Source organism: Ovis canadensis, chromosome 8 (assembly GCF_042477335.2).
Source record: "Ovis canadensis isolate MfBH-ARS-UI-01 breed Bighorn chromosome 8, ARS-UI_OviCan_v2, whole genome shotgun sequence".
In the NCBI taxonomy this organism is placed as follows: domain Eukaryota; kingdom Metazoa; phylum Chordata; class Mammalia; order Artiodactyla; family Bovidae; genus Ovis; species Ovis canadensis.
This window is the reverse complement of record NC_091252.1, coordinates 85,694,777-85,704,217: the sequence shown is the minus strand read 5'-3', so window position 1 is coordinate 85,704,217 and position 9,441 is coordinate 85,694,777. Positions and strand designations below refer to the sequence as shown.

The following is a 9,441-nucleotide window of genomic DNA, read 5'->3' as shown; positions in this document are numbered from 1 at the left end:
GACTGTGAAGAAAGCTGAGTGCTGAAGAATTAATGCTTTTGAACTGTGATGTTGGAGAAGACTCTTGAGAGTCTCTTGGACTGCAAGGAGATCCAACCAATCCATTCTGAAGGAGATCAACCCTGGGATTTCTTTGGAGGGAATGATGCTGAAGCTGAAACTCCAGTACTTTGGCCACCTCATGTGAAGAATTGACTCATTGGAAAAGACTCTGATGCTGGGAGGGATTGGGGGCAGGAGGAGAAGGGGAAGACAGAGGATGAGATGGCTAGATGGCATCACTGACTCGATGGACATGAGTCTGAGTGAACTCCGGGAGTTGGTGATGGACAGGGAGGCCTGGTGTACTGCGATTCGTGGGGTCACAAAGAACTGTACACGACTGAGTGACTGAACTGAACTGAACAGAAGAAAAACTTAAAAATTCCAACATTGAAGGCTGAACAACATGCTGCTGAATAACCAACAAATCACAGAAGAAATCTAAAAAGAAATCAAAATATACATAGAAACGAATGAAAATAAAACAGAACAAGCCATACCTGTGGGACACTGTAAAAGCAGTGCTACGGGGAAGGTTCATAGCAATACAGGCTTACCTCAAGAAACAAGAAAAAAGTAAAATAAACAACCTAACTCTACACCTAAAGCAACTAAAAAAGGAAGAAGTGAAGAACCCCAGGGTTAGTAGAAGGTAAGAAATCTTAAAAATTAGGGTATAAATAAATGCAAAAGAAACAAAAGAGACCATAGCAAAAATCAACAAAGCCAAAAGCTGGTTCTTTGAGATGTTAAATAAAATTGACAAACCATTAACCAGACTCATCAAGCAACAAAGGGAGAAAAATCAAATCAACAAAATTAGAAATAAAAATGGAGAGATCACAACAGACAACACAGAAATACGAAAGATCATAAGAGACTACTATCAGCAGTTATATGCCAATAAAATGGACAACGTGGAAGAAATGGACAAATTCTTAGAAAAGTACAACTTTCCAAAACTGAACCAGGAAGAAATGGAAAATCTTAACAGACCCATCACAAGCACGGAAATTGAAACTGTAATCAGAAATCTTCTAGCAAACAAAAGCCCAGGATCAGATGGCTTCACAGCTGAATTCTAGCAAAAATTTAGAGAAGAGCTAACACCTATCATACTCAAACTCTTCTAGAAAATTGCAGAGGAAGGTAAACTCATTCTAGAGGCCTCCATCACCCTAATACCAACGCCTGACAAAGATGCCACAAAAAAAGAAAACTACAGGCCAATATCACTGATGAACATAGATGCAAAAATCCTTAACAAAATTCTAGCAAACAGAATCCAACAACATATTAAAAAATCATACATCATGACGAAGTGGGCTTTATCCCAGGGATGCAAGGATTCTTCAATATCCACAAACCAATCAATGTAATACACCACATTCACAAATTGAAAAATAAAAACCATATGATTATCTCAGTAGATGCAGAGAAAGCCTTTGACAAAATTTAACATCCATTTATGATAAAAACCCTCCAGAAAGCAGGAATAGAAGGACCATACCTCAACATAATAAAAGCTATATATGACAAACCCACAGCAAACACTCTCCTCAATAGTGAAAAATTGAAAACATTTCCCCTAAAGTCAGGAACAAGGCAAGGGTGCCCACTCTCACCACTACTATTCAACTTAGCTTTGGAAGTTTTGGCCACAGCAATCAGAGCAGAAAAAGAAATAAAAGGAATCCAAATTGGAAAAGAAGAAGTAAAGCTCTCACTGTTTGCAGATGACATAATCCTCTACATAGAAAACCCTAAAGACTCCACCAGAAAAGTACTAGTACTAATTAATGTATATAGTAAAGTTGCAGGATATAGAATCAAGACATAGAAATCCCTTGCATTCCTATACACTAACAATGAGAAAACAGAAAGAGAAATTAAGGAAACAATTCCATTCACCATTGCGACAAAATGAATAAAACACTTAGGAATATATCTACCCAAAGAAACAAAAGACCTATATATAGAAAACTATAAAACACTGGTGAAAGAAATCAAAGAGGACACAAATAGATAGAGAAATATACCGTGTTCATGGATCAGAAGAATCAATTTAGTGAATATGAGTATACTACACAAAGCAATCTATAGATTCAATGCAATCCCTATCAAGCTACCAACAGTATTTTTCACAGAACTAGATCAAATAATTTCACAATTTGTATGGAAATACAAAAAACCTTGAATAGCCAAAGCAATCTTGAAAGAATAATAGAACTGGAGGAATCAACCTGCCTGACTTCAGGCTCTACTACAAAGCCACAGTCATCAAGAAAGTATGGTGTTGGCACAAAGACAGAAATATGGATCAATGGAACAAAATAGAAAGCCCAGAGATAAATCCATGCACCTATGGTCACCTTATCTTTGACAAAGGAGGCAAGAATATACAATGGAGAAAAAACAATCTCTTTAAGAAGTGCTGGGAAAACTGGTCAATGACTTATAAAAAAAATGAAACTAGAACACTTTCTAACATCATACATAAAAATAAACTCAAAATGGATTAAAGACCTAAACGTAAGGCCAGAAACTATAAAACTCCTAGAGGAGAACACAGGCAAAACACTCTCCGACAGAAATCACAGCAGGATCCTCTATGACCCACCTCCCAGAATATTGGAAATAAAAGCAAAAATAAACAAATGGGACCTAATTAAAATTAAAAGCTTCTGCACAACAAAGGAAACTATAAGCAAGGTGAAAAGACAGCCTTCAGAATGGGAGAAAATAATAAACAACAAACGAAGCAACTGACAAAGAATTAATCTCAAAAATATACAAGCAATTCCTGCAGCTCAATTCCACAATTCCTGGGTCTGCTCTCCAGGCTCTAAACTGAACAGAAGGAAAACAAAGGCGGCCAAGCAAAGACTGAAACTTGAGGCCGACAGAACACCTTTTCGGGCTTCCTGGGAGCAGCATCAACTGCAGAAAAGAAAGAGACCTTGGTCCAGGAGGCTGAGGAAATCTTGTCACTTTCCTGGGCCTGCCCTTCCCCAGAGCCCCTCCAGTCCTGCCCTCAATAAGGGGCTCCTATGTTTTCCACCCCCACCCCCACCCCAGGCCCAGAAGCTTCTTGTTATCTCCTCCTTGCTTACTGCATCACAGAGTCACCCCAGGCCCTGACATCCCCTGCTCAGGCTCAGGACTGGAGCCAGTGAGGAATCAATCTGCTCCCTTTACTCAGGTCTGGATCCTCCCAAAAAGGGACCTAAAAGACCAGGGAGCAGGTCCCCAGAGGAGGGGCCTTGCTTCCTGACAGCCTTGGGGGACTGCAGGCAAACCTCCTTCCTTTGCTCCCCTCCAGCCTCTGAGCAGCACACACAGCTCTCAGGACCACGGTCCCTGCCCCCATCTCTTCCTGGTCTCGCCCAGCTGGGCGCCTCCACCCCAGCTCAGGTCCACCATCTCCAGGCACCTCTGCTCAAGGCAGGACTGCTCAGTGATGGAGGCTCTGAGTCACCAAGAAGCTGGTGGTGTGTAGGCCACAGGCTGAACCACAACTGCTGCTGCTCCAGCAGCACAGGCCTGGCCTCAGCCCTTCCCACAGTCTCTCCTGTGGGGCTCCTGCCTCGCCTGCTTGAGCCACGCCACTTCCTGTGAGAACAGGCCTTTGGAGTTGGGTCTGCAAAGGCCTTGCCACCCCTTCCTCCTGGGATGGGAGCCCGGCCCCTCTCATCTTGGGCCCTGGGGGGGGGTCCCCTCCCTGCTGACACATCATGTGGAGCCCCCATGCTGCTCTCAGCCTGCTATGAGTCCTGCCCTCGCCCTGAGTGCCTACTGTTCTCACACCACCTACCCTGGGCCCTGCCAGCCAGCAGTCTGTGCTCAGTGAGGGGACTTGGCTAAATCCTTAAGCATCAATAGGCCCTTAGCCTAGTGAAGGCCCCTCCCTTTCCACAATGTCACCTGACATTGGGGACCCCTCAGAACTCAGGGCTGAGCTTGTCAAGTTCTGCTCTCAGGTGATGTGGGGTCTTATACCCCTGCTCATTTCCAGGATGAGGAGGTTCAGTGAGAGGCAGCGGATGGCTGGGATTCACCTTCCTCATCCTCACGCCAGGCCCTGTGCCGCTGCCTTCCCTCTGAATTCTGCCCTCAGTACCTGTTCCTGGAAAGGACTCAGCCCAGGAAGACAGTTATGATGAAACTGGTGAGGAGCACGGGGAGGATCCAGGCTTTGGACTTGACGGCTGTGGCCATGGGCTACATGGTAGAGGGGCCCATGGTTGGTTTTGTTGCAGGGAGAGTAAGAGTGAAGCGCTTGTCCAGACCCCAATCTAAGCTGATGCCTCCTCATCCCCATGACTCAGGTACCCCTACTATGCAGACAGTTTACACCCATCAGTTGGAGGCCCCTGAAACAGATCCCCAGGCGAGATGGTGGGGAGAGAGGAGCCGTCCTCATGGGGCTCTGACAGCTAATGGGGGAGCAAGGTTTCCAACACAGCCACTCAGTCCTGCTGTGACATCAGAGATGGTGACATGAAAATGGAGTCCTCAGGAGCTGACAGCAGAGGTGGTATTGACAGATTTCCAGAAGGACTGGTGACATTTGAAAAATGATTCTGGAAAGAGGGTACACTGAGAAATCCATGAAATTAAAAGGATGTTTACAGGTTTGGGGTCAGCAAAAATCCATGTTCAATCATCCAAAGGCCTGTGCTGTGAGGAGAGACGTCAGGAAGTGGAAGAGGAAGAATATGACAGAGCATCCCTAGGGCATTGCTCTCCCAGGAACAACTGACTTCCGATGGATCCCTTCCTCAAACAGACACACACACACACACACACACACACACACACACACACACACACACACAGAAGTGGGTCCATGCCACCATGAGAGGACGATCATTTTCTCCTCCCTTCTCACTTACCCGTGGTCTTCAACATTTCCTCCCAGCGCACCATGAAAGCCTGCAGCCAGGGCCGACAGTCTCCATGGAGACCTTCTTCAGGAAGTCGGTCACCGCTCTGTCATTCTCCCACTTCTCTTTCATGCATCTGCCTCCAGGGTGATCCACTCTCCAGTGTCCATTCTCCAAATCAAAGTGGAGGCTCATTAGTCCATTCAAGACAAACTGCCAGGATCCACTGATGTGTCTGTCACCATCACAGTGATATGCCATCCTGGCCTGCAGGGTGAGAGGGTCTGCCCCACCATGGGAAAGAAAGAGCTCAGCCTTTGGGCTTGACAGATTCTTTGCCCCACCTGGGTCCACCTCCCCTGGGTCCATGTTACCTGGACCCAGCTAATCTGGCCCTGGTCTCTCATGCAATATCTGCTCTTTCCACTGGAAAACTAGGGAAGGACCAATATCTAACTGTATTTTCAAGCCCGCAATCTGCTCCTCCTGTGCTTGGACTTTCTAACGTACCCGTGACTGTTTTTCTCCAGTGTAAAGTCACGCAGTTGGTCCCTGATGTCTCTGAGTATTTCGATCTGTGTGTTTCCCAGGCCTTTACGGTTTCACTTCTTCCCCCAATGGACTTGTGAATATGATCTTAGCATGACCACAATCATAGGAGAGAAAAACCTCTCCGTCCACCTGACCTTGAACCTCACACCACGGCTGTCCAGGTCTGGGCTGAGGATCAATGGTGAAGTTAAAGGAAAGAGAGTGAGCATCTGTGAAGGCAAACTACAGCAAGGGTGAGGTTGGAAGAAGAAGACCCATAGGCCTCCTCCCCCAGTTCAGTGAGAGCAGAGTAGGGCTGCAGGGCTGGGCTGACTGAGCAGCACAGCCCCGCCTGTTCCCCCACCCCCTCACCAGTTACGACTGAAGAAGACGACGAAGCCTCAGTCAGGCAAGAAACACCACAACCCTGGATGTGCCCCATTTCCACTCTGTTCACAAGCTGTGCACATGGCACTAACTGATACATATGTTTCCCAGGGATGGGCCAGACTGGCTCAGAAGGAAAGGCCTAAACCCAGAGGACTGTCAGCTTCTCTCTGAGTGTTCTGTGGGAGATGCAGAGGGTGAGAGGGCTGTTCCTGAGGAAGCAGATCACAGCCAGTGGGGCTGGGGGTGGGGAGGATGAGCTCAGAACCCAAACCTAGATAAGGGAGAGTTTATAATTACAGGTCATTGGGCTTAGCAAGGTCGGGGAGACATGGTGATCTCCCACTAGGATGGGTCTTGGAGACCTAGAGAAAGGCCTGGCTCACATGGCATGAAAGAGAAAATATAGAACTTCTGAGGCAGGTAGTAGAGGAGGGGATCCAAGGCTCAGAGAAGTGAATCTGCTAGGGCGGACGTGGTGTGAAAGGGCAGGAAAGAGTGCAGTCCACCAACTCCATGGGAAAGCCTCATGGACTCCATGGAGTCCAAGAGGAAAGCGTGGATGAGAAGCATCTCCATAGCTCAAGGATGACTTTTGAAGAAGGTCAGGGATGGTGATAGCATATGGTGTGTCTGTGGGCTTCTATCAGGAACAGGGATGGAAGTTGTGGAAAAGTCAGATTCCAGGTGGGGGTGCCCTAGGGCAGCAGAAAAGTAGGTGCAGGGGTCAAAGTGATTAGGGAGTCTCAATGCCAGCCAGGGCCTGACTGCAGAGAATATGATGCTGGCTCATAGCACAGGGCGATCCTAAAGGCAAGCAGATGGGCAGGAACCTAGATACAAACGGGACCACTGAAAGAAATAAAGAGAGAAGAACACAAGGCTGGATGATCAGGAAGCCAAAGGCAGCCATCCCTACCAAACACCTGATCCAGGGCCATTTTCCTGATCTGAGCCAATTCTCAGAATTCAGCCACCAAAGATAGAAGCCGCGTTCTAAAGAGGAGCACCCTTTCATCACTACATCTAGAGCAAAAGTCCTTCCATTCTTTCCCAAAGAGCCACGTGGTTATTTACTGGGGTATGTGAACCTGCAGAAGCAGAAACTACTCTCACATTCACATTGCACTAGTGTGTTTCTAATATCAGGCACAGGATCTTCAGCATAATCATGGTCCTCCAAGTGTTGAAGTGATGCTCGGAGCACCAGGCCATCAATGGACAGCAGTCCCAGGTTCTGCTTGCAGTGGTTATCACTGGGTCCACAGACCACACAGCGGTCATTCCACATGCCCTGGACTTGTGACATTCATTGAAACCTGAGTAGCTAGTAAATTATCTTGAGGTGAAGGCTACCATATTAGTGAATTCCAGATTCAAACTTCAGACCCTACCTCCCCATCCACCAATAGTCTGTGTACACAATATCCTGGAGGAAATACAGAGACAAGTACCAATCTACAGCCTCTCGAGGGCTGCAGGGGTGTGGTCCCTATCCTATCTCCATTTAACTGCCACTGTCGCCTTAGGTTTCCTGTAATGGTACAGAAGAAATAGTTTAGGCTTCACAGACCCCAGGTGCCTGCTGTAACCTGCTGTCCCAGCACAAAAGCAGTCACAATTGGTAAATGATGAGAATGGCTGGAGCTGCTTCTTGGACAGATGACCCAGCAGAACTGGTGATGTCAGAGGTATCTGTGGTCAGAAAGGTGCTACGTGCCATTTTCTACTTGAAGGCTCACAACACAGACCCTGAGTGTTGCACTGGAGAAAGTCACACCATTTAAACATGGCTCCTGGCATGTTCCTGGGGCCTGGCAGAGATGAGGCCTCTGGTCATGGAATGTCAGAGTTGACCACTGTGATGTGTGCTCATCAACCCCTAATCATTAGTTCTGCTAGACCAGCCATCACAGGATAGAGGCGATTATGTGTTTTGGCATAAGCAGGGCCACAGGGAACAAACAAGACCCACCAGCAGCTGGCCTAGATGTGACGCTAGAGTTGTTATATGGCCACTATCCTCTGCTCACACCTGTGGATTCCTCTATGGCACTTTGGACCAAGGAGGCTACTCTGCAGCAAAGGAGAGGGGGGCATTAGCCTATAACTGCTGGACGGTTTTTATTTTCCTAAGAAAAAGCACTGTATGTTGAAGACAAATCACTCCCAAAAGAAAGAAAGAAAGCAAAACTTTAAAGGTGAATCACGTGCATTATCTTGTAGAAGTTAAGAAAATGAAAAGCAGTTGGTAGTAAGATTGTTAGTTCAAATATGTATGTTTAAACAATTTAAAAAACTATTTTGTAAGAATGTACCTATACCTCTAAGGCAACTATGTGTAAAACATTTACACAAACATTTTCAGTTAAACCTAATAAAAGTGATATTGAGAAAGTATTCCATTTCCGTAAGTCTGTCTTAGAAAGTTGAGATGCTAAAGCATTCCTAAGGTATGTTGTACTGGAAGACAAATCTGCTTCTGTGATGCTCGGTGATGTATGTGACTGGCTGGTTCCAAGTGGGCCTCGACAGGCAACTTCCTCCTGATACTGGGTGACTGTGAGAGGAGAGTCAGACACAGGCCCCCAGGGTGGCATGGACCTCTGTGAGACACTGGGCCAGCTTCTGGAACTCCACCTCTCCTCTGGATCAAAGGCCCAGCACAAGCCATCACATAAATAGTTCATCAGGACAGTTGATAGTCTGGGCTATTTGGTAACCCTCTTTCAGGTACGCAGCCACATCAAATGGGTAGACGTCCACTTAGGGCATTTGGCCAGAGTCATAAACACATGGGCTCTTTTAGTAGCAGCATGCTGACTTCTTAGTTGTGGCATGCAGGATCCAGTTCCCCAACCAGGGATCGAACCCAGGCCCCTGTATTGGGAGTGTGGAGTCTTAGCCACTGGATCACCAGGGAAGGCTGGAGAACTCATTATTATTATTATTATTCCCTTTATTTTAATTTACAATACTGTAATGGTTTTGCCATACATTGACATGAATCCACCACGGGTGTACATGCGTTCCCAAACATGAACCCCCCACCCACCTCCATCCCCATAACGTCTCTCTGGGTCATCACCGTGCACCAGCCCCAAGCATGCTGTATGCTGTGTTGGACATAGACTGGCAATTCGATTCTTACATGATAGTATACATGTTAGAATGCCATTCTCCCAAATCATCCCACCCTCTCCCTCTCCCTCTGAGTCCAAAAGTCCACTATACACATCTGTGTCTTTTTTGCTGTCTTGCATACAGGGTCGTCATTGCCATCTTTCTAAATTCCATATATATGTGTTAGTATACTGTATTGGTGTTTTTCTTTCTGGCTTACTTCACTCTGTATAATCGGCTCCAGTTTCATCCATCTCATCAGAACTGATTCAAATGTATTCTTTTTAATGGCTGAGTAATACTCCATTGTGTATATGTACCACAGCTTTCTTATCCATTCATCTGCTGATGGACATCTAGCTTGTTTCCATGTCCTGGCTATTATAAACAGTGCTGCGATGAACATTGGGGTACATGTGTCTCTTTCAATTCTGGTTTCCTCGGTGTGTATGCCCAGCAGTGGGATTGCTGG

At 46.3% G+C, this 9,441-nt stretch overlaps 1 pseudogene; it reads right to left on the bottom strand.

The window, feature by feature from the left end:
• Positions 1-4,929: 4,929 nt before the first annotated feature.
• LOC138444671 (UL16-binding protein 3 pseudogene) lies at positions 4,930-7,137 on the bottom strand (annotated as a pseudogene).
• Between the last annotated feature and the right edge of the window lie 2,304 nt (positions 7,138-9,441).